Raw genomic sequence first — 26,561 nt, 5'->3', positions numbered from 1 at the left:
CACATTTAAATTGTTTTGTTTGGCCTAGTGGTTACGAGGGGGGGTCTAGCTGGACCCCCCACTTTTGAAGTTTTAAAAAAATCATTAAAAGTTGTCAAAAAACCGAATTCTTTTTGGCACTATTGAGCACGTAAATAGCACATAACTCCCACATTTAAATTGTTTTGTTTGGCCTAGTGCTTACGAGGGGGGGTCTAGCTGGACGTCCAGCTGGATCCCCAACTTTTGAAGTTTTAAACAAATCATTAAAAGTTGTCAAAAAACCGAATTCTTTTTGGCACTATTGAGCACGTAAATAGCACATAATTCTCACATTTAAATTGTTTTGTTTGGCTTAGTGCTGACGAGGGGGGGAGGTCTAGCTGGACGTCCAGCTGGACCCACCACTTTTGATGTTTTAAAAAAACATTAAAAGTTGTCAAAAAACGAATCGTTTTTGGAACTATCGAGCCCATAAATAGCACAAAATTCTGCACCTATCCCGTTTCGATTTTTCCGTGGTTATATGCCCCCGCTCCCCCCTTGTCACCCCTCTGTTTTTCTTGACGCACCTGTCATCTTCGTCAGTCTCAGGCAATGTCTCTATTATCTTTCCAGTATGGGATAAGCTAATATATTCATAGTGAAATTGTTTTGGTATGATATTCTTTTCGCACAGAGCTTTTAGATCGTTATATTTTGAAGATGAAATGTGTAAGAAGTGATCATACAAGGTAACAGGACCCTTACTTAGTATGAGAGCATTTCGTCTTGACCGCACAATTGTACTGAGATCGTATACCTTTTTTTTGTTATCGTGAAAATAACTACAGTGTAGTTTAACCAATGGAGAATTTTTTTCGAAGATAGCGCAACGCAAAGACGTAAATGATATTTGAACTGAAGCTGGAAGCAAAGCTTGCGAAAAGGTTTTCCAATCTTTAAAATCCGAATTATGAATTGAAATGCATGTATAATTTTCTGGTATAGTTCTTGCGTTCGAAATAATTGTATACCATTCACTTGGAGCCCAAACATATCTATCGGGAATAAAAGACTCAATAGTGATATGTATGGAGTCCACGGGCATCATGGTATGCCCAGGCAACAGGTAAGTTAATTTAATGTATTTTATGTTAGCAGTCTTCTCTAAGAAATATATTATCATTGCTTGCATAGCTCTGATCCTGTTCTGCCCAACACAACTATCACAATATAGACCTATATCAGAATGAGTCCGCCTTTCGTCCACGATATTTAAGTATTGGAAAATTGCACTGGAAATTTCGTTACATCCACGTTTTCCATCCGATTCACCCCATAAAAAGCAATAACCGTTTCTTGTGCCGTTTTCGTAAACGCTTTCATTATAAAAAGCATATTTTCTTGAATAGAAATGGTTTACGCTTTTCCATGTGGTGTATTCAATATTTTCTGAAGGTCGAAGCTGGCGCAGATATACGTCCCATTCTCTTTGCTTTTTCTTTGGTCCTCTAAGAAAATTTATTTTGATTTATCTCTGTCCCGTATGTGCATTTTATGTCCCTCAGTTTGTTGTAAAAGGTTTTGTGCTTCTCTGTCCGAATTCTTATACTTTTCACAAATAATGCATTTGTCCTTTTTTGGCAAATGGAAGCCTATATGGTATTCATTTTGTAAAATGGTACGAAAAACTATTAGGGATAACTTAGCTTGCTCCTGACTTGTATTTATCAAGTGTTGCGTGTAACACCTATACAAAGATGGCACGTTTCGAAAGTACTGCGGTAGATATAACTTAGTACTTTTGTTCCTACAATAGTGGGATGGAACTGCTGGTAGGTGCTCAATGAATGATTTCAAAAGAGCCACAATTATTTTGTCAGACTTATTATGGGGAGGAGGTCTTTTTTTGGTCAGTCAAGAGGTATTTGAAGAGTTATGTTTTTTTCTAACACATATTAACGTGTTTTGGGAAATATTAAGTGTGTTCAGTAAAAACTGCTGATAAACTTTAAAACGCTTTTCGTTATAGGTAATGACCACTGTTTTTTAAGGCTATCTGATGTTCTCTTTGAACGCATTTCCGGGCCATGCACGATAGAAGCCAATCTCTTTGTCGTATCTTGATGCCTAAGCGCCAAAAGTGTTCATTTAGCAACAACCGATCTTGCTCACTAAGCTTTTCACAACACTTGTTGCCACACTTTTTACCTAGGCAGGGATTTGGTTTAACTTCATTCAGCTTTCGTTTTTTACCCCGAAGTCTTTTAGAAAGTTTTTGTTTCTTCTTGTACCCTCTCGTTCCAACGTATATCTCGTTTTCTATTCTCCAGAATATGTCTTTTCAGACTCAGTATCACTATATGGCACCAGTTCTTGATCGTTCATAGGTATAAAAACACAGTTTTGTTATTTTATTTTAAAGATAATATAAAATAATTAATCACCTTATTTTGTAAAAGCTCCATATTGAAATAATAAAACAATTTTATTGGATTCCACGAACTTAAGCAGAAATGATTTGTATCAAACTAAAATATATATTTTCGTTTTCAGCCATATTTTTTTCTTTTTACAAAATGGTTGCTTAAATCATGCATATACAGTATAATTGCAACAAGTGCTTTTGCGAACAATATAAATATACACGATAAAAGTGAAAATAAACATTACTCGTAAGATACCACAGAGAAGCACTTTTGAGGTAAGTAGCAATTTGCGGTCACAAAAAAAGTAAACAAACCTCAAAATTCATTTACACTAAAATTTCTTTTTGATTTAGCTTGATAACGGTACTATTCTCTATTATAAAAATTTGTGAGATGATTCAAATCATGCAAAACTATCGGTTTTCAGCAAAAAACTAATATCTGTATTTTTGTTAAAAAAAAAAAACACTCAAATTGCGGGAAGGGCTCGATATGTAACACCATAAAAACATGATTTATTTACTATTATTTTTATACTCAGTTGAGCAGAGCTCACAGAGTATATTAACTTTGATTGGATAACGGTTGGTTGTACAGGTATAAAGTAATCGAGATAGATATAGACTTCCATATATCAAATTCATCAGGATCGAAAAAAAATTTGATTGAGGCATGTCCGCCCGTCCGTCCGTCCGTTAACACGATACCTTGAGTAAATTTTGAGGTATCTTGATGAAATTTGGTATGTAGGTTCCTGAGCACTCCTCTCAGATCGCTGTTTAAAATGAACGATATCGGACTATAACCACGCCCACTTTTTCGATATCGAAAATTTCGAAAAACCGAAAAAGTGCAATAATGCATTACCAAAGACAGATAAAGCGATGAAACTTGGTAGGTGAGTTGAACTTATGACGCAGAATAGAAAATTAGTAAAATTTTTGACCATGGGCGTGGCACCGCCCACTTTTAAAAGAAGGTAATTTAAAAGTTTTGCAAATTGTAATTTTGCAGTCGTTGAAGATATCGTGATAAAATTTGGCAGGAACGTTACTCCTATTACTATATGTACGGTTAATAAAAATTAGCAAAATCGGAGAAGGACCACGCCCACTTTATAAAATTTATTTATTTTTTTAAGTAACATTTTAACAAAAAATTTAATATCTTTACAGCCTATAAGTAAATTATGTCAACATTCAACTCCAGTAATGATATGGTGCAACAAAATACAAAAATAAAAGAAAATTTCAAAATGGGCGTGGCTCCGCCCTTTTTCATTTAATTTGTCTAGGGTACTTTTAATGCCATAAGTCGAACAAAAACTTGTCAATCCTTTTGATTTGGTAGGGCATAGATTTTATGACGTTAACTGTTTTCTGTGAAAATGGGTGAAATCGGTTGAAGCCACGCCCAGTTTTTATACACAGTCGTCCGTGTGTCCTTCCGCATGGCCGTTAACACGATAACTTGAGCAAAAATCGACATATCTTTACTGAACCTAGTTCACGTACCTATCTGAACTCACTTTATTTTGGTATAAAAAATGAACGAAATCCGACTATGACCACGTCCACTTTTTCGATATCGAAAATTACGAAAAATGAAAAAAAATGCCATAATTCTATACCAGATACGAAAAAAGGGATGAAACATGGTAATTGGATTGGTTTATTGACGGGAAATATAACTTTAGAAAAAACTTTGTAAAATGGGTGTGACACCTACCATATTAAGTGGAAGAAAATGAAAAATTCTGCAGGGCGAAATCAAAAGCCCTTGGAATCATGGCAGGAATACTGTTCGTGGTATTACATACATAAATAAATTAGCGGTACCCGACAGATAATGCTCTGGGTCGCCCTGGTCCATATTTTGGTCGATATCTCGAAAACGCCTTCACATATACAACCAAGGGCCACACCCTTTTAAAACCCTCATTAATACCTTTAATTGGATACCCATATCGTACGAACACATTCTAGAGTCACCCCTGGTCCACCTTTATGACGATATCTGGAAAAGGCGTCCACCTATAGAACTATGGCTCACTCCCTTCTAAAATACTCTTTAATACCTTGCATTTGATACCCATGTCATACAAACACATTCCAGGGTTACCCTAGGTTCATTTTCCTACATGGTGATTTCCCCTTATTTTGTCACCATAGCTCTCAACTGAGTATGTAATGTTCGGTTACACCTGAACTTAACCTTCCTTACTTGTTATACTACAGAAATACTCCGTATGAATTTATTCTGAAAGTTGTATTTGGCTGCATAATGTTTTATAGTAAAGTGAATTAATTTTTAATGAAAGTGCAGAGAAAAAATATAGCAAATTCTTCAAACTATTATAAAAATATTCTTTAACAGAAAATTAGCCACCCACTTCAGTATCCTAAAAATTAGCCGGAGAATCCGACCATATAATATGACAAAACTTGAATTGCATTCTCCCAAAAAACTTAAATTTTGAGTTACATCTGTTTACAATAAGACGAGTTATATTTCTATAATTCTTCTATTTTTCCATCAAAAACACAAATTTTGTAAAACTGCTAACGGCTACTGCGTAGAAGTATTAACTTAGGAATTACACAGGCAACCAATCTTAGACCAAATCTAAAGACCCAGGTCTATTTGGCGTCATTTGTAATTAAAAACAAAAAAATTCAGTCATTTAATCTCTTTTATTCATGAAATATTTATGTATATGAACGGAGACTTTTACAATTATCACCGGGCTTTGCATGCGTTTCATTTATGGGCTCATAAAATTGCCACATTTCACATCTTTTTTTACTATAATTTGCTCTCATCTTTTACTCGGTATTAAAACGGATTTTTAATAAATAAATACAACAAAATTTTCGCAGCCACCAAGATCAAAACGTCGTTTATAAAAATATCAATTCAAAATAACGTCGCCTAAAAGAGCAAACTAGCTAAAAGTAAACACAACCGAGTGAAGAAATATAGCTTCATGAAGAAATATCGCTATTGGCCAAATGCTGCCAGAGGGATTGCCATTCAAAAGAATCGAATGAAGGAAAATCGCCAATCACTGATATATTTGGATAGCAATGGCTATCACTATAAAAAATAAATAAATGTAAGGCGCGATAACCTCCGAAGAGATCTAAGGCCGCGTTTCTCTTCCAATTTGCGTCGTGCTCCTCTTGCTTTTCCCTACAAATTGGCCGGACGGGACCTACATGTTTTATGCCGACTCCGAGCGGCATCTGCAAGGCAGATGAGTTTTCACTGAGAGCTTTTCATGGCAGAAATACACCCGGAGCGCTTGCCAAACACTGCCGAGGGGCGACCCCGCTTAGAAAAATTGTCTTCTAATTGAAAAACCTTATTTTCTAAAATTTTGATGTTGCTTTGCCCGGGGTGTGAATCCAGGGCATACGGTGTGGTAGGCGGAGCACGCTACCATCACACCACGGTGGCCGCTATCACTATAATTAGATATTTTTCATTCGCGGCGATGCAATCACCGATAGTGAAATATCGTTCCATCACTAGTTAATATATACATTAAGAAAAATCGTACGGAACGAGGGGAATCTTGCGATTAATTTTTAAGACACTTCCCATTGCGCTACAATCTTCATACGTAATTAACAAGTCGCTGACAATACATAAAAAGGGAGAAAAACTCCGATAGGTGGTGCACGGATCGAGATATTTAGAAATTTCGGCCGAATTTGGACATTTTTGAAAAATTGGAGCCCAATGAAGATTCAATACTTAGCATTCAAAATTCTACTCAATGTGCCAGGGATAGAAATACATACTTGAGCTATTTAGAAACTAGATACAGAGCAGGGAGAAACTTTCAATCGATTTTCAAATGAATTTTAGTTTGTGCTAGACTAGGAATTATGGAACTAATCAAAGGACCATCAACATCGATAACACTACCAATAACCTTTAGGGTGTGCCCTTATCGCAACAACAACAAGTGTGAACAGTTACTTTCGACTAACCCCCAACCCCACTAAATCTTAGATAATTTTGTGACTCAACCACGCCATAACGGCTGACCATATTTAGATGAAATTTGACACAGTTAAAGAAAATAGTGTTAAATGACCTACATACTGGCTATGTTATTTTGAATAAGTGCGGGTGGCAGCAAAAGTTTGGATATGCATCCTTCCCTCTCTCCCCCCTCTGGAACAGTATTTTTAAATTGCTATAACTCTTCTAATATTTGTCCCAGACCAATAATACTTGGGACAAATATTTAGAAATATGAGGAAATTTTGGAAAGTGAACAGTTGCATCCCCTCATCCTTTAAAACCGTTTTCCTAGGTCGCCACGACTGTGGGTCATCCAGACATCCAACATCCTTCGCATTTATAATGTATGTATGCATGGTTCACGGTTTATATAGATGTATTATATATATTCCGTGGCCATTTCCGAAATTATATCAACACTATAAGGGATATTTTTCAGGATAAAATCGGAACTATTTGTCTAGTTGTACGAATATCTGAAATATGAATAGATGTTTCAATCTACAACAAATTAAAGCCTCATTAACACTTAACGCAACATTTCGATTATCTCAGCCCATTTAAGTTTGCGCAGTGTTGTTGCTCAGAATTTCGTGCGCTGTTCCGATCTATGGTTCTGTGATAGTATACAATAGGAACTCTTACCAGTTTGGAAACAAATAAAACTAATTAAGTGTACACATATAAAATTAATAGCACAATTCATTTCCGCAAATGCATAAACAACCAATTAAAAGGAAATTTTCTTTTGAAAAAGTAAAGCAAAATGTTTTGTCAAAGCCGTGTTCATTTCATTTCGCTGGAATATGCCTAAATATCTTGAATTTATTATATTAATACAACAAATCTGTTGGTTTAAATAATTAAAAAAATTCTCTTTGTATAGCTTTAATTTAAATGTAGAAACTTTTTCTAAATTTTTTATGTTTCTTTCCTCGGGAGCTGAACCCAGGACCCTCGGCAGGCTAGGCGGAGCAGCACGGTACCAACACGCCACGGCGGCCGCCCTGTATATTTTGGAGATTGTTTTCGTGATTATTTCGGAGCCGTTTTGGGAATGTTTTCGGAATCTTAGGACTATTTAAGACAGGCTTCGGGATTATTTTAGGAACATATTCGGGGTAATTTCAAGATTTTCTATTTCGGCACCGTTTAGAGACTGTGTTCGAGATCTTCTCGGGGCTGTTTTGGTACAGCGTCCTGCCTGTTTTCATAACAATATCGTCGAGGCTATTTCAGGACTATCACCATATATTTCAAGAGTGTTTTCGAAAGTAATTCAGGACTTCTCCGGGAATCATATCGGAAGGATTGCAACAGAATATTTTTTTGCTATCGCCGGATCTGTTCGTCTTTTACGAAACTATTTCAAGATCATTTCAAAAAAAAAAATATTTCAGGGAAGTATTGGAACATACCTTTTTAAGAAATCCAGTATTTCTTTCCTTCTGTTTATCAGTGTGTGCTCATCTCCACCACTGCGAATGTTTTGCGATTTATTGGGACTATTTAAAGATTATTTTCTGGATGGTCTCGGTAGTGTTTTCATGATCATATCTTGGTATATAGCAATAATTTTTTTTTCATCGTGCGGACTAGGCCGCACGTAAAGGCTAGTTTTACAAATATCTGAAAGATGAACAGACGTTTCAATCCACAGCATCTAAACGCCTTATTAACACTTAACACAGGATTTCGATTATGTCAGCCCATTTAAGTTCGAGCAGTGTTGTTGCTCAGAATTTCGTGCACTGCTCCCAACTATGGTTCTGTGGCAGTATAGAATAGGAACTATTAGCAGTTTGGAAACAAATAAAACAATTAAGCAAATAAAACAAATTAATAACACAATTCATTTCTGCACGTGCATAAACAACCAATTAAACGGAAATTTTCATTTGAAAAAGTAAAACAAAATGGTTGTTTAACTAATTAGAAATTGTTCTTTGTATAGCTTTCTGAAATTCTGACTGAAAAGTGTTTGCCTATTTTTTATTCGTACGACTCAATTAAGTATAAATAGGGCCCAGAAAATTAATCTCGTTGTACTTTATACTTAAAAAGTGGTGCAAAAGGTCTTGAAACTAAAATGAATTCTCGCATATATTTCGCGATACTGTTTGTCGTGCTTAGGTGTAATTTGAGCTATACGAATGCGCAATTTCGCATTCGAAATGGAATAAAGGACAGCCCACACTCGGTAGCAATATTTATTGATAAAAATTATGGTTGCGTTGGTTCCTTAGTCAGTATGAAATTGGTGGTTACAGTTGCGCATTGCGCATTAGCAGTAGCAGAACAGGAGAGGTTCGTCGTTCTTGCTGGTGCAGCCGATATACGTGATATAAACAGAAGAAGAGGGCAAAAACGTAAGGTGGTGCATAGATATTATGATACTAATTGGAATCTTAATAGAGCATTTATGGACATAGCCGTGGTTAAAGTGGACAAACCCTTTAGAAAGGGTGATGCTGTGCAATCAATACCACTTTGCGGTGCTACATTATCACCGGGTACAATGATGCGAATTAGTGGATGGGGTTCAGTAACTACTAAAGTTGGTGGTGTTCCTAGTTATCTTCTACAAACTACTGAATTGCCTATAGTAGAAATTGGACATTGCAGCCGTCTTTATGCGAATAAACAGATACCCGAATATTTTTCAGAAACAGTCCTTTGTGCTGGTTGTAGTGGAAGTGATGTGTGTAATGGAGATTCTGGAGCAGCGGCCGTTATAAATGGAGAACTTTGTGCGGTGGTACAAGGTGGTTGTCAGCTCCTCGATATTCCGAATTTATTAACAGATATAACAAATGATAGAGTTCGAGACCTTATATTAGACGCGATAAATCGTCATTGAATGGTGTTGTTATAAATTGACTGTTGAGTGAAATATCACTCTAACTCTATTAAACGCCGAATTTCGAAACATTTTGAGATGATCGTTTTCGAAACAGCAGTTGAGATATGATGATATTCCACTCAGCAGTCGAAATGGCGATATTTTTTTCTTTTATCATGTGCAAATAAATTGTTATAATTGCGTGTAAATAAATATTTTTGTTTTAATTTCAGATTCATATATAGCGTATTTATAAGTATAAAGAGTAATGACGTCTAGGTAAAAGCGAAGCCTGCTTTATAGACCCAGCTGTGGGCTCTAGCAGTCCGTTCAAATTTTTATTTATTTTTCAAGAGCTTCCTAAAATATTTACCATATCTAGGATTTGGTAATTCAAAATTTTGTTGAATTAGATAGATTAATTTAATAGTCAGTACAAGGTGTAATTACTTTAGAAATGTGAGTTTCAAAATCAACAAAATTATATTTTTCCACATACTTTATTTAGTTACAGAGATGTATTTTAAATTGCATTACATAATCTGAGTATTAGAAAACCTGCTAAGTAAGTATAATTCTTCGAGGATTTATTGTAAATTCATCTAAAATTAGATATTTTAACTCCGTATCATTTTCCGCTACCAATTTTCTGTCAACGCTCAGCATACATAAGCCTTTGAAAAACAAGTAAGAACGGGACTGTCTTCGGCTGTGCCGATCAATCGGTTGTATGAGATATATACTATATATATCACCGATCTCAATGATTTTTTCAGACATCAATATATGATATACACGTAAGCATTTGGTGAAATTTGAAGCTTCTAGCTGTTAAAATGGGGCTAAAATTGCGAAAATATATATATATATACTATATATACCACCATATATATACTATATATACCACCGATCTTTATGATTTTTTCAGACAACAATATATGCTATATACGTAAGCATTCGTTGAAATTTGAAGCGTCTAGCTCTTAAAATAGGGCAGTAATTACGAAAAGTTTCTTATCTGAACAATCGGTTGTGGGGGATATATACTATATATACGACCGATCTCATAAATTTTTTCAGGCAACAATATGTGCAATATACGAAATTATATGGTGAAGTTTGAAGCTTCAATCTGTTAAATTGAGTAAGATATGACAAAAATCCTCATTTTCTGAAAAATCGGTTGTATGGAGGATATATGCTATAGTGGTCCGATCCGGCCGGTTCCGACAAATGTCTAATCGGACACCCAAATACACCCGCTCACCAAATTTTATCAAGATATCTAAAAAATTGAGGGACTAGTTTGCATACAAACAGACAGACGGACAGACGGACAGACGGACATGGCTAAATCAACTCAGCTCTTCATCGTGGTTATTTCGGTATACTTAATGGTGGGTCTATCTATTTTCCTTTAAGGACTTACAATTTTGGGTTTCGTGACGAAATTAATATACCATTTCATTTTCATGAAAGGTATAAAAAATACAATAAATATGTTTAAAAAAAAACTTGATTTACCATTAAGGCGAGATTCTGCCATTGTTGTTCTCAACCACGTCTTTACCCTCCTTAGAGTGCTGAAGGAGCGTTCCACAGTTGCGGTTGTGCAGGGCATTGCAAGCACCTCTCTGAAGTTGGCAAGACAACTTTTACGTAGAAAAAAATTACCTATTGGGAAAATTGCCGTGAATTTTCCGTTATTTATCCGTGAAACAAAAAAATTTGCCGTGGCCATATTTTAGAAAATACAGGGTGGCACGCTAACTTCACGTGAAGTTAGCGTGCCACCCTCAGAAAACCACCTTAGAGACCAGGTAGGAAAATAATTCTTGCACACGAATTTGCCGTAAATTTGCCGTAGATAAGTGGCATATTATATAATTTCGAAAAAAAAAATTTAACTTTTTTTTATGGTGCACCGCCAACTTCACGTGAAGTTAGCGTGCCACTTTTCGAAAACCACCTTAGACACCAGTTAGGAAAATAATTCTTGCACGTGAATTTGCCGTAAATTTGCCGTGAATTATCTGTGAAACAAAAAATTTGCCGCGGCCATGTTTTAGAAAATACAGGGTGGCACGCCAACTTCACGTGAAGTTAGCGTGCCACCCTCAGAAAACCACCTTAGAAGCCAGCTAGAAAAATAATTCTTGCACACGAATTTGCCGTAAATTTGCCGTAGATAAGTGGCATATTTTATAAATTCGAAAAAAAAATATTTTAAAATTTTTTTTATGGAGCACCGCCAACTTCACGTGAAGTTAGCGTGCCACCCTCAGAAAACCACCTTAGAGGCCTGCTAGGAAAATAATTCTTGCACACGAATTTGCCGTAAATTTGCCGTAGATGAGTGGCATATTTTATAATTGGAAAAAAAAAATTTTCAATTTTTTTATGGTGCACCGCCAACTTCACGTGAAGTTAGCGTGCCACCCTCAGAAAACCACCTTAGAGGCTAGCTAGGAAAACAATTCTTGCACACGAATTTGCCGTAGATAAGTGGCATATTTTATAAATTCGAAAAAAAATTTCAAATTTTTTTATGGTGCACCGCGAACTTCACGTGAAGTTAGCGTGCCACCCTCAGAAAACCACCTTAGAGGCCCGCTAGGAAAATAATTCTTGCACACGAATTTGCCGTAAATTTGCCGTAGATAAGTGGCATATTTTATAACTTCGAAAAAAAAAATTTCAAATTTTTTTTATGGTGCACCGCCAACTTCACGTGAAGTTAGCGTGCCACTTTTCGAAAACCACCTTAGACACCAGTTAGGAAAATAATTCTTGCACGTGAATTTGCCGTGAATTATCTGTGAAACAAAAAATTTGCCGCGGCCATGTTTTAGAAAATACAGGGTGGCACGCCAACATCACGCGAAGTTAGCGTGCCACCCTCAGAAAACCACCTTAGAAGCCAGCTAGAAAAATAATTCTTGCACACGAATTTGCGTAAATTTGCCGTAGATAAGTGGCATATTTTATAAATTCGAAAAAAAAATATTTAAAAATTTTTTTTATGGTGCACCGCCAACTTCACGTGAAGTTAGCGTGCCACCCTCAGAAAACCACCTTAGAGGCCTGCTAGGAAAATAATTCTTGCACACGAATTTGCCGTAAATTTGCCGTAGATGAGTGGCATATTTTATAATTGGAAAAAAAAAATTTTCAATTTTTTTATGGTGCACCGCCAACTTCACGTGAAGTTAGCGTGCCACCCTCAGAAAACCACCTTAGAGGCCAGCTAGGAAAACAATTCTTGCACACGAATTTGCCGTAGATAAGTGGCATATTTTATAAATTCGAAAAAAAAATTTCAAATTTTTTTTATGGTGCACCGCCAACTTCACGTGAAGTTAGCGTGCCACCCTCAGAAAACCACCTTAGAGGCCAGCTAGGAAAATAGTTCTTGCACACGAATTTGCCGTAGATAAGTGGCATATTTTATAAATTGGAAAAAAAATTTTCAAATTTTTTGTATGCTGCACCGCCAACTTCACGTGAAGTTAGCGTGCCACCCTCAGAAAACCACCTTAGTGGCCAGCTAGGAAAATAATTCTTGCACACGAATTTGCCGTAAATTTGCCGTAGATAAGTGGCATATTTTATAAATTCGAAAAAAAAAATTTCAAATTTTTTTTATGGTGCACCGCCAACTTCACATGAAGTTAGCGTGCCACCCTCAGAAAACCACCTTAGAGACCTGCTAGGAAAATAATTCTTGCGCACGAATTTGCCGTAGATAAGTGGCATATTTTATAAATTCGAAAAAAAAAATTTCAAATTTTTTTTTATGGTGCACCGCTAACTTCACGTGAAGTTGGCGTGCCACCCTGTATTTTCTAAAACATGGCCGCGCCAAATTTTTTTGTTTCACGGATAATTCACGGCAAATTTACGGCAAATTCACGTGCAAGAATTATTTTCCTGACTGGTGTCTAAGGTGGTTTTCGAAAAGTGGCACGCTAACTTCACGTGAAGTTGGCGGTGCACCATAAAAAAAATTTAAAATTTTTTTTTTCGAATTTATAAAATATGCCACTTATCTACGGCAAATTCGTGTGCAAGAATTATTTTCTTAGCTGGCCTCTCAGGTGGTTTTCTGAGGGTGGCACGCTAACTTCATGTGAAGTGGGCGGTGCACCATAAAAAAAATTTGAAATTTTTTTTTCGTATTTATAAAATATGCCACTTATTTACGGCAAATTCGTGTGCAAGAATTATCTTCCTGACTGGTGTCTAAGGTGGTTTTCGAAAAGTGGCACGCTAACTTCACGTGAAGTTGGCGGTGCACCATAAAAAAAAGTAAACATTTTTTTTTCGAAATTGTATAATATGCCACTTATCTACGGCAAATTTACGGCAAATTCGTGTGCAAGAATTATTTTCCTAGCTGGCCACTAAGGTGGTTTTCTGAGGGTGGCACGCTAACTTCACGTGAATTTATAAAATATGCCACTTATCTACGGCAAAATCGCGTGCAAGAATTGTTTTCCTAGCTGGCCTCTAAGGTGGTTTTCTGAGGGTGGCACGCTAACTTCACGTGAAGTTGGCGGTGCACCATAAAAAAAATTGAAATTTTTTTTTTCGAATTTATAAAATATGCCACTTATCTACGGCAAATGTACGGCAAATTCGTGTGCAAGCATTATTTTCCTAGCAGGCCTCTAAGGTGGTTTTCTGAGGGTGGCACGCTAACTTCACGTGAAGTTGGCGGTGCACCATAAAAAAAAATTGAAATTTTTTTTTTCGAATTTATAAAATATGCCACTTATCTACGGCAAATTTACGGCAAATTCGTGTGCAAGAATTGTTTTCCTAGCTGGCCTCTAAGGTGGTTTTCTGAGGGTGGCACGCTAACTTCACGTGAAGTTGGCGTGCCACCCTGTATTTTCTAAAACATGGCCGCGGCAATTTTTTTTGTTTCACGGATAATTCACGGCAAATTTACGGCAAATTCAACGGCAAGAATTATTTTCCTAACTGATGTCTAAGGTGGTTTTCGAAAAGTGGCACGCTAACTTCACGTGAAGTTGGCGGTGCACCATAAAAAAAGTTAAATTTTATTTTTTCTAAATTATATAATATGCCACTTATCTACGGCAAATTCGTGTGCAAGAATTATTTTTCTAGCTGGTTTCTAAGGTGGTTTTCTGAGGATGGCACGCTAACTTCACGTGAAGTTGGCGTGCCACCCTGTATTTTCTAAAATATGGCAACGGCAAATTTTTTTGTTTCACGGATAAATTAAGGCAAATTCACGGCAATTTCCCCAATAGGTAATTTTTTTCCACGTAAAGGTTGTCTTGCCAACTTCAGAGAGGTATTGCAAGCAGAATTTCAAGTGCTTCTCTTATTTTTGGATGGAATGCTGTCTTCTGGAAGGCACATACAAGATCTGTTGGTCCTTATTTTGGCAAGCCCTGTACCACAATTCCAGTTCATTATCAATACCATATAAATTATAAAAAACCTTGGCATCGGCAAGTTTGCTTTCCATGTCTTTAAGACTCATTTTCATCTTACTCAAAGTTATTTATCATTTTAGTTACTTTATTAGTAAGAATAAGGAAGTATTATGTATGTGTATGTAGTTATTAGTAAATTTATGTAAATAAATATTATTAAGCTCATAATTTGAAGAAAATGTGAGGAACTAAAAACCTTTTATGTTGTTGATGTTTAACTTTCAGTTTTGTGTTTTGAGTTCTCGAAGGGTGGCGGAGGCAACGCCCCCCTGCATACGCCTTTGTTATCGGTTATTGAAGCCATAGAATAACGCTTTAGTCATAACGATACCATAGCCAACCAATTTATTGTTGGTTTTCCGCCATATTCATAATCCATAAATTTTGCGTTGGCGAGATTATTCAAATTTTGTAGTTTTTATTTTTCGTTTTGAAATTGTTTGCAATTTCTATTTTACGAAGTAATCACATTTTTAGGTTTAGGTCCTGATCATGGTGGCAAAATCAGGTAAAGTCTTGCTCTAAATTCTTCTTTGTTCTGTCATTCGGCTATCTGAAAATTTTTCACCAATATTGTCGCCGAAAAAGTGTTGTCAAGAGTAAAATATGGCAGTTTTCGTACTTTTTTTCACATAAACCAGCGGCGGCCACCGTGGTGTGATGGTAGCGTGCTCCGCCTATCACACCGTATGCCATGGGTTCAACTCCCGGGCAAAGCAACATCAAAATTTTAGAAATAAGGTTTTTCAATTAGAAGAAAATTTTTCTAAGCGGGGTCGCCCCTCGGCAGTGTTTGGCAAGCGCTCCGGGTGTATTTCTGCCATGAAAAGCTCTCAGTGAAAACTCATCTGCCTTGCAGATGCCGTTCGGAGTCGGCATAAAACATGTAGGTCCCGTCCGGCCAATTTGTAGGGAAAATCAAGAGGAGCACGACGCAAATTGGAAGAGAAGCTCGGCCTTAGATCTCTTCGGAGGTTATCGCGCCTTACATTTATTTTATTTTTTTTAGTTGGTGAACATCGATGGACCTTTACTGGATTCAATTTCAGAGATTCATCATTTGGGTATCTTTGGTGTTGGCTTCCACAAGTAAGGCCGTGCTAAAATATTACGTTCATATTGTTGATGTTTCCTTTATATATGCATGTTTAATTTGTTCCAAAAAAATTGAGACTGGCATTTGTTAAAACAAACTATTTGTATTCACGTCATACCCAACACGGATTTTCGCCTGTGCAACGCTATTGAAGACTTTCGAGAAATGTTTTTATCACTCCTGCATAGAGAACACCAAAAATGTCGTATTACAACGTATTTATGTAAAAACTTCGCTAAAACAATGGATTTCTAAATATACATAGTTACAAAAAATTGTATCTCACTATTGTTGTTTTGCCCTAAAAATCAGACCACTAAGATAAGAGGAATGTTACAGTTATGGATTGTAATTAAGAATATATGAATCTGGCTCGACCGGATCAGCATCTTCTGGTTCTAGGCCGACTGCCGTGAGGCTATTATATCCCCTGGCATATTTTAGTAAATAATAACTTGGTAACAGTAGTAATAAATCATGAATTCAACTGTCAAGAGCTTTTGGTGAGATCTTCTTGTATGATATATAAAAAGAGACGATGGAAATAACAATGGATTTTTAGGGATGGAAACACATTTAAAAGTATTACGGTCACTTCCAAGTGTAAACTGTAAAACTTTTCATCAAACCCGTTCAACTATATAATAGATAACACCTCTCCCTTTTATGTACGGTTCTTCGATGAAAGCTCCAACTGCAGTTGAAGTTGAGGTCAGTTTAGTTTGGACGCATTATTGAATTTTACTGCTCATGCCATTTTAAGTTTTTTAATTTTATTCGATGCCAAAAGTAATATAAGCTCGCACTCGTCCTGCGTATCCCCTTTTGTATTGGCGTTAGGTGGCACTGATATGTTGAAAAAAGCAGTTTCTGTAATGGCTTTCGTAGCAAGGTATTTATTTTTATACTCCTAGAAGAATTATATAAAGTTTAGGGCAGTGGCGTAGTGAGGGGGCGGGGGGGGAGGGGGGGGGGGGAGCAAGGCCGCTACTCACAGGTGGCGCCAAATGGTCCGCAAAGCAGAGCTTCCTGGATAATTTGTATTTTTGTTATAACTTATTTAAGGGAAAAAATTTCTATACTAAAAATTGCATGCATACAAATATCCGGAACACTTGCGACAGGTTGTGGAATAATTGAAAGCATATATCCTTTTTTTCTCACGTTCAACGTTACGATGGGAATTATGTACTAAAACATGCTTTAACAAAAACTGTCAAACATGATTCTGAAACACGATGGAGCACTAGAATACAAAAGGTTAGCGTTATCGGTAATGGGCTAGAGATGTAGTAGAAGACTTAGAACAATTAGCAGAGGACACTAACACCACAAGTAAAACCAGAAGCGAAGCTACAGTTCTGTTGCAAAATATACTAAATTTTAGTTTCATAACATTAGTTCATTTCTCATATGAAATTTTAAGAAGATTGATCGTGTGCAGCTCGGATTACAAGATCCGGCGATGCAATTTAGAGAAGCGACTGAACTATTCGAAATTCGAGACACTCTCTGTGAAGAAGCAATAGAAAAAGTGAAGTATCTTTGTAAAAAATGGGATGTTGATATAGTAAAACGGGCAGAATGTGAATTTTCTCGCATTATGAAAAGTGCTCTCGATCGTCGCCAACAAGAAATACGTACAAGATTTTAGTCGTGTAAATCTGACCTTAATTTTAGATTTGGATTTCTCTTAGACGTAGGAAATTTGTTAAACAAGGATAATAACGACTTAGAAAGAAATTGTAAGAACTCGGGTGAATTTTATAATACAGATTTCGATGGAACAGAACTTTTGATCGAAATATGTATCTGCAAAATATTACTTCGCAGTAGAAAAGAAATTGAACCTAAAACTCCGTTATAATTACTTACTTTTATAATTTCGTATGGAGAAGATATTTTTCCAAACTTGCGAGTGGCATTTCAAATATATTTTTCCCCGGGCGCAAGAAATCCTCACTGCGCCACTGGTTTAGGGCACTACTTGCTTGGACACCTCTAGAGATTGTCACATCTGCTTGACAACGCCTTTATATTCCAACAACGCCTATATAGACCTGCTTCGATTGATTTGTATAACTACATTCTTTACATAAACACAAATCGTTCTCAAACTCCGGGACTTAGGTGGTGAGTAAATGGGAGGAACTTTTGCTGCGCCGACTCCGAACGGCATCAACAAGCAAAGGAGAAGTAGGCGACAAAATTTATTTTGGGGCAACGAAGAGATCATTAGGCTTCCGAATTAGTGAGCACAAATCAGCCGCAAGAAATATGAAAACAGCTACTGCTATTGCTGAGCACCTAATCAGCAAAGGCCGTACAGAGGACTTCGATAATACAACGTACGTTGTACGTTGAGAGCAGAGAGAACGCGATTAACATTTGAAGGTCTAGACCAGTGTTGCCATTTTAATTTGCTAATTTTTCATATATAATACTAGAGTAGCCGGCAGATTTTGTTTTGCCCGAACATTGGTTAACCTACATTTTATCTTCCATTTTTATACTCAGCTGAGCAGAGCTCACAGAGTATATTAATTTTGTTCGCATAACGGTACCCTGTACCGGCATAAACTAGTCGAGATAGATATAGACTTCTATATATCAAAATGGTCTGGGCGAAAAAATAAATTCATTTATCCATGTCCGTCCGCCCGTCCTTCCGTAAACACGATAACTTGAGTAAATTTTGAGGTATCTTGATGAAATTTGGTATGTACTTTCCTGGAGACTCATCTCAGATCGCTATTTAAATTGAACGAAAACGGACCATAACCACGCCCACTTTTTCGATATCGAAAATTTCGACAAACCGAAAAAATGCGAAAATTCATTACCAAGGACGAATAAAGCAATGAAATTTGGTAGGTGGGTTGATCTTACGACGCAGTAAAATTTTGCACAATGGGCGTGGCACCGCCCACTTTTAAAAGAAGGTAATTTAAAAGTTTTGCAAGCTGTAATTTGGCAGTCGTTGAAGACATCGTGATGAAATTTGGAGGAACGTTACTCCTATTACTATATATGTGCTAAATAAAAATTAGCAAAATCGGATAACGAACACGCCCACTTTTTAAAAAAAATAATTTTAAAAGTCAAATTTTAACAAAAAATTTAATATCTTTACAGTATATTAGTAAATTATGTCAACATTCAACTCCAGTAATGATATGGTGCAACAAAATACAAAAATAAAAGAGTTTCAAAATGGGCATGGCTCCGCCCTTTTTCATTTAATTTGTCTAGAATACTTTTAATACCATAAGTCGAACAAAAATTTACAAATCCTTGTGAAATTTGGTAAGGGCATAGCTTCTATGACGATAACTGTTTCCTGTGAAAATGGGCGAAATCGGTTGAAGCCACGCCCAGATTTTATACATAGTCGACCGTCTGTTCTTCCGCTCGGCAGTTAACACGATAACTTGAGCAAAAATCGATATATCTTTACTAAACTTAGTTCACGTACTTATCTGAACTCATTTTATCTTGGTATTAAAAATGGGCGAAATCCGACTACATTTAAAAATTGCGGCTCGCGAGGGGCACTCTATCTATCTTCCATTTTTATAATCAGCTGAGCAGAGCTCACAGAGTATATTAATTTTGTTCGCATAACGGTACCCTGTACCGGCATAAACTAGTCGAGATAGATATAGACTTCTATATATCAAAATGGTCTGGGCGAAAAAATAAATTCATTTATCCATGTCCGTCCGCCCGTCCTTCCGTAAACACGATAACTTGAGTAAATTTTGAGGTATCTTGATGAAATTTGGTATGTACGTTCCTGGATACTCATCTCAGATCGCTATTTAAAATGAACAAAAATGGACTATAACCACGCCCACTTTTTCGATATCGAAAATTTCGAAAAATGAAAAAATGCCATAATTCTACACTAAATACGAAAAAAGAGATGATTCTTTGGAATAGCTTGGCCTTTGGTTCCCATGCGGGAAAGAACGGTTTCCAAATATTGAGCTTGTCGAAGAGAAACCCCTGTACTAAATTTCAAGCAAATCGCACCATAAATAAGAATTTTTCATATATATTGGCACCGGTCCATTTCCCGGAAGGAAAAGTTTTCCAAATATTAAGCTAGACAAAGATGTGCCCTTTTACTGGGTTTCAGGCAATTCGTACCATAAATATGGGTTTTTGCAAGAGATCGGTCCCTGATCCCTTTCCCATAAAGACAAGTTTCTCAAATAATAAGCTAGTAAACGAAGTATCCTTGTACCAAATTTCAAGAAAATCATAATTTATTTATAATAGGTCAACCCCTGGTTCATTTCCCGGAAAGATAAAAAAAGAAAAGGGACCAAATTGTGAATCTGAATCGGTCCCGTCGTTTATGACGAGTTCAGTCCCAAACACAAATACAGAAGAAATATATACATTCGGGTGGGTCGATGTGTATGGACGAAAGTTAACCGATATCGCGCCATCGATTCTTCGATAGGATTTGGGCTCAGGAAAAAAAGTTCCACTACGCATACCCAAAAAAAATAACTTTCGAGCCTGCGAAATTTAATTATTTGACTTTTTTTCGACTTTGATTTTTAAGGTTTTTTTTCATGACCTACTAAAAATTTTCATATGTATACCCTGTCCGACCCAAAAATGTACGCTAAAATCGTTGGCGATAACAGTTTTTTGAAAAAAAAAACAGGGTATACATGAAAATTTTTTTAGTAGGTCATAAAAAAAAATCTTAAAAATCAATGTAAAAAAAAAGGCAAAAAATTAAATTTCGCAGGCTCGAAAGTTATTTTTTTGGGTATGCGTAGTGGAACCTTTTTTTCCTGAGCCCAAATCCTATCGAAAAATCGATGGCGCGATATCGGTTAATAAATCGACCCAGTCTAATATACATATGTATATTGAGATAAATGGAATAAAAAGTACTTAAGTATTACTGCACAAGATTTTTAGAATTATAAATGTTCAAGGGTCTTTTTTTTCTTTCTCATCAGCATCACATATATGTAACTCTAACGTGAAGTACAAGCCGATGAGCGTGTCGAAATTTTATTGCAATCACATATGGAGGTGTAAGCTAGCATTTAACTCTTAGAATATGTTCCCTCCATTTCTATCTATTTTTCGATTCTTTTATGTATCTATTTCAGTTTATTGTATTTTTTTAGACAAAAGTCAAGGAGGAGCAAAAGGAAATTCATGTAGCTGCAGCTGCAGTCGGGTAGCGGGAATCCAGTTTGACCGCTCATTGCAACCTTGTGAGATCGCTCATGTAAAGCACACATAAGTAGTTTGTGTGTGTGTGTGTATCTTACAATTGCCGGTCAAATGAAATCCGTAAAACACGAATGCACATATACAGTCAATCGCAGCGAAAAGCGGACTACCAGCGCCAATGTGAGCACATTATTCAGTGGAATTCAGTTAAATATCATGATAGGGCCTTACTCTCTAGCCGTGTATACTAGGGTGGGTCGTTTTGTATGGACGAAAGTTAACCGATATCGCGCTATCGATTTTTCGATAGGATTTGGGCTCAGGAAAAAGTGTTTTGCGGTTCCACTACGCATACCCAAAAAAATTATTTTCGAGCCTACGAAATTTAATTTTTTTTTTTTCGGCTTTGATTTTTAAGGTTTTTTTTCATGACCTAGGTACTAAAAAAATTTTCATATGTATTTTTTTTGTTTTCAAAAAACTGTTATCGACAACGTTGTTAGCGGACATTGTTGGGTCTGACAGGGTATACATGAAAATTTTACAATCAAATGACAATTTTTTTAGTAGGTAATGAAAAAAACCTTAAAAATCAAAGTCGGAAAAAAGTAAAAAAATAAATAAATGTCGCAGGCTCGAAAATTATTTTTTTGGGTATGCGTAGTGGAACTTTTTTTCCTGAGTCGAAAAATCGATGGCGCGATATCGGTTAATAAATCAACCCAGTGTAGTGTACACAGCATTCTTCTTAGTTAAAGAACAGTAGTGGAATTCACTAACTTATAACGATGCGATTTGTCAAGATTTTAATTAACTATTTTGTCGCTTGCCTTATCGATTGTACTATTCACTAAATTAGTTTTAGCGACTCGAAATAAATGACATTTAAAATAAAATGTAAGGCGCGATAACCTCCGAAGAGATCTTAGGCCGAGCTTCTCTTCCAATTTGCGTCGTGCTCCTCTTGATTTTCCCTACAAATTGGCCGGACGGGACCTACATGTTTTATGCCGACTCCGAACGGCATCTGCAAAGCAGATGAGTTTTCACTGAGAGCTTTTCATGGCAGAAATACACCCGGAGTGCTTGCCAAACACTGCCGAGGGGCGACCCCGCTTAGAAAAATTTTCTTCTAATTGAAAAATCTTATTTCTAAAATTTTGATGTTGCTTTGCCCGGGAGTTGAACCCAGGGCATGCGGTGTGATAGGCGGAGCACGCTACCATCACACCACGGTGGCCGCCGCTAAATGAAATTTAAATTTCGATTTAATTAATTTTTTTCTAAGCAGATTTGGCCCTAGGCAGTGATCCGGCAAACACTCCGAGTATACTCCTGCCATGAATAATCATCTGCTTGCATATACCGTTCGGAGTCGGCATAAAACATGTAAGTCCCATCCAATTCGTAGCAAAAATTAAAAAGGAGCGCGACCGGTATTGGAGGAGAAGCTCGGCCAAAAATCTCTTCGGAGGTTATCGAGCATTGCATTTATTTTATTATATAAAAATAAACGTAAGGTTGGGTTGAACTGGCCGTTCCGTGAGAACTTCACATAGACTGAATGAGTCCATAGTGTTAAAAAAAGAAAAACAATTAAAAAAAGAGGAAATAAGTAAATTTAAAAAATAAACTTGAGTGCGAACTCAAATACAGAAAATAAATTTAAAATAAAAATATGTAATATAAAAAATTTAAATTTAAGATAGCAATTGACAAAACATTAAAAAATTTTAAAATATAAATCAAAAAAAATTTTGTTTCAAAAAAAAAAAAACAAAATAAAAAAGTTTACAAAATGTATATAAACAAAAAAATATATATATAAAAAAGTCGTCTGAATTAAATTTTAAATTTAAAAAGTAAACATCAAAGAGATATACGCCGCCGATTTTCGTCGTTTTTCGCACGCCGCCGCTGAATGTCAAATATACCGGCGGGAGGCAGCGGCGTTCGGCGCGTTACTATATTTTCTACTCATTTAAGACTGTCTAGGCCATTTATTGTTCATGTCGAAAATTGGACCGATATGATCGAAAGGGGTATCGACGGATGCGCATCACTGCCACTTATAAGAATGCAATTGCGAAATTTAACTCTTTCTACCCGTTCAAAAGCCAGCTTAATGCGGATTGTTTTTAGAAAGTCTTCGGAGCTACATCTAGAGCTTCTAGGAAAGTGACGTCGACGAAGGTATGAATTCGAAGTCGTAGTGCTATAGCTTCTGTGCTGGCATGTGGTGTGAAGGCCAGGAGGCGTGGTAGCGACTGGTGGTGGACAGGATTGCTACTGTTCGCACATCGGGATTTGTAGCTGTTAAAACAGCCGAAAAAGCTACAGGCGCCCTTTGGCGCGATCAACAATTGGCCAGCGTTAGTGCTAATCGTTAAAACTGTGACACGATAGTCATAATTATTAAAATACCAAGCAACCGTAAGTCGCCTTTGTACGTGACCCCAGCACGGAGCCACAAATGATTTAAAGAAATCGTTTCGACAACGAGTATTAGGAGTTAGCCCACAACATCTCCTTCGGTGAAACTACCCTTTGCACGAGACATACGGACAAAAGTGTGATCATTTTAAGTACTTTAATTTTTTTCGGCAGACGCAGCAGTACCAGTCCCTTAGACGGGGGTTAGGGTCGAAGCCTCGCTAGAGTAGCCGAAGGAAGGACAGTCCCTCCGCAGGGAGGTACTCCTGAAATTTTTTGAATGATCCACGAGACTTTGAGGCAAAACCCCCGGATCTTTCCGAAATGGCCAAAATGTTGATTTCCTTAAATATATACAAGCAAATAAAATAAAAAAAAATTTTCTTTTTTGAAACAGTAAAATCAAGCTTTTAAAAGTAAGAATGCCGGCGACATATTATAGTGGCTACGCCGCCGCCGCCGATAAAGTGATCGGCGTAAACCTCTACTTCATATAAAGGAACTAAAAATAAAATTAAAATGTGTTAAATAAAAAACTTTTCAAATTGCAATTAACAACACTTAACAAATCTTTAAATATAACTATGATATTGTGACGAATATTAGTGACACTAAGTGATACTCACATCACTAATCTGATACTAAGTAAATAAAGCCACAACAACAATAAAGCAAGCAGTCACTTGTATCTACATAAACGAATCGAACGGAAATCACAGAGTATAAACGGAGGTAAAGCTAAGAATCAGGAATCAGTTTGACTTAAGCACGCTATCTGTTGAGAAGTAGAAGTGTTATTGTGAAAGTAGTCTAATAAAGACCATTTTGCATTATTGAATATTGGAGTTATTTATTCAACAGTTTAGTGATTCGAACGTTAGCAGAAGGTTTCAAATAAGCAGACTTACGCTAAATTCGTTACAATATGATGAAGTTATTATTAATCGCACTAACTTTCTTAGGACAAGAGGAATGGTAAAAATAGTCCGGCAAAACAAGAGGTTGTCTGCTATAAAATAAAAACAATCACTGTCCCATTAATTCTGTGAGACACTCTCCTTCAAATTGGACGCATTCAGAACACACAACTGATAAGTGCAACGTTAGCAGCAGAGACGTAAAACTTCGACGTTCTCTGGTTAGCAGCATGTTTCCGCCAGTTGAATAAGAGAAGTTGTGTTTTATGAACGGTGTGTGTTGGACTACCCTGCAAAAATCGCGAGTACTCCATGCATGCATGCACCATGTTCCACTCTCCTTAACTCAAGAATTTTTTCAATTTTGTTTCAGGCCCGAGTATAATCTCTAATGCAAAGTTTGATTTTCGTGCCGCCGATTTTAATGCTTTAAATGAAAAAATTTTGGATTTCAATTGGAATACAATTTTCACTTCTAAAAGCCTAGCGGAATGTTACGATGCTTTTCTTCTTAATATACTCGAAATTTTCTCTGATAATCTACCCTTACTTCCCGCGAGAATTCATAAACTTCCGTGGTATACGAAAAATCTAAAAAATCTTAAGATCTTAGAAATAAATATTTTAAACTCTATAAAGCCTCTAAGGATGTCTTTCATAAAAAAAAATATTTATTATATTTCTTGTATTCCGGCCTTTTAGTTAATATATTCGAAGTATGTTTGAGCTCTAGGCCAATATATACATATGTTTATTAAAATACAGCAAATGTGTTTAAACAATGTATATTTATTTGTCGAATGGTTTGTCTTGCCAATATTTCGACTTCAATCTGAAGTCATCTTCAGGAACTTATGACTGCACCTGGTCGACTGAGGTGCAGTCATAAGTTCCTGAAGATGACTTCAGATTGAAGTCGAAATATTGGCAAGAAAAACCATTCGACAAATAAATATACATTGTTTAAACACATTTGCTGTATTTTAATAAACATATGTATATATTGGCCCAGAGCTCAAACATACTTCGAAAATATTTATTATAGTAAAAGCTTTAATGTGCTTGACAAATTTTTATACAAGCAATATATTTCTTGGTATTAAGTAGAGATGAAGGAAACCCTGAAGGCGTTCTGGAGATATATACGATCTAAAAAAGGTTGTTCTAATATCCCAAATTGTGTGTTGTACTGCGGTATAGCTTCTGAGAGCTTAATGGATACTGTTAACCTTTTCGCAAATTTCTTTAAATCAAACTTCGTAACTGGCAACTCTGCTAGTAACTTTTCCGCCGACGTCGAACAAACGGTTGATTTCGGATCCATGTTAGTCTCAGAAGACGTTATGAAAGGCATCTTAGCTCTAGAAACGTCAATAAAAAGCGATAATGACGGGATTTCGTCGTTTATTCTAAAGAAATGTAGCACGTCGTTTTGCGTCACATTAAGTTACATTTTCATTTTGTCCGTAGCAAAAGGTGTGTTTGTCGATAGGTGGAAAATAGCCTCGATTTCTCCTATCTTTAAATCAGGCAACAAAAACGTTGTAACCAACTATAGACCCATCTATAAACTGTCCACTTGCTCGAAGCTCTTTGAAAAAGTGGTAAAAGAGAAGCTGTCCTTTGCAATAAACGGATCCAACACGGGTTTCTCAGTGGTCGCTTCACAGTTACGAACCTAGCCTCATTTTCTCATTTTTGCATTTCGTCGTTCAAAAATGGACATCAAGTTGATGTTGTATATACTGACTTCGCGAAGGAATTTGATACTGTCACCCACAGCATACTATTGCGCAAGCTCGAGCTATTGGGTTTCCATTCTACCTTTTTACGTTGGATTGGGTCCTATCTCACTAATAGAACCTCGTTCGTCGAAATTGAAAATATCAAGTCTTATTCATTCATTGTCACATCTGGCGTACCGGGTAGTATTCTCGGGCCAATTTTGTATCTTCTTTTTATAAATGATATAGGAACCTGTTTTAGAAGTTCAAAATACCTGCTATACGCAGATGATCTAAAAGTTTTGAGGACAATTTCGAGTATGTCAGATGTGTGCCTTTTACAAGATGATCTAAATAGATTAACTAATTGGAGCATTATAAATAATCTACGCCTTAATATAAAGAAATTTTTCTTTATGACGCTTTCGAAAAACCTCAATACGGT

At 36.4% G+C, this 26,561-nt stretch overlaps 1 protein-coding gene across 2 annotated transcripts in view; it reads right to left on the bottom strand.

Moving 5' to 3' along the window:
- Positions 1-26,561, bottom strand: part of lbk (lambik) — a 138,628-nt gene that overhangs the window by 100,040 nt on the left and 12,027 nt on the right. The window contains exon 1 of one of the 2 annotated variants that reach the window (XM_067771561.1): positions 14,935-15,373. The exons of the other annotated variant lie outside the window; for it this stretch is intronic. The gene's annotated coding sequence lies outside the window, so the exon portion shown is untranslated. Of the gene's footprint in view, positions 1-14,934; positions 15,374-26,561 lie in introns of those variants that run through there. 2 annotated transcript variants of the gene reach the window in all.

Source organism: Eurosta solidaginis, chromosome 3 (genome assembly GCF_040869045.1).
Source record: "Eurosta solidaginis isolate ZX-2024a chromosome 3, ASM4086904v1, whole genome shotgun sequence".
Classification (NCBI taxonomy): domain Eukaryota; kingdom Metazoa; phylum Arthropoda; class Insecta; order Diptera; family Tephritidae; genus Eurosta; species Eurosta solidaginis.
The sequence above is the reverse complement of the archived record's forward strand: the minus strand, read 5'-3'. Positions and strand labels throughout refer to the sequence as shown.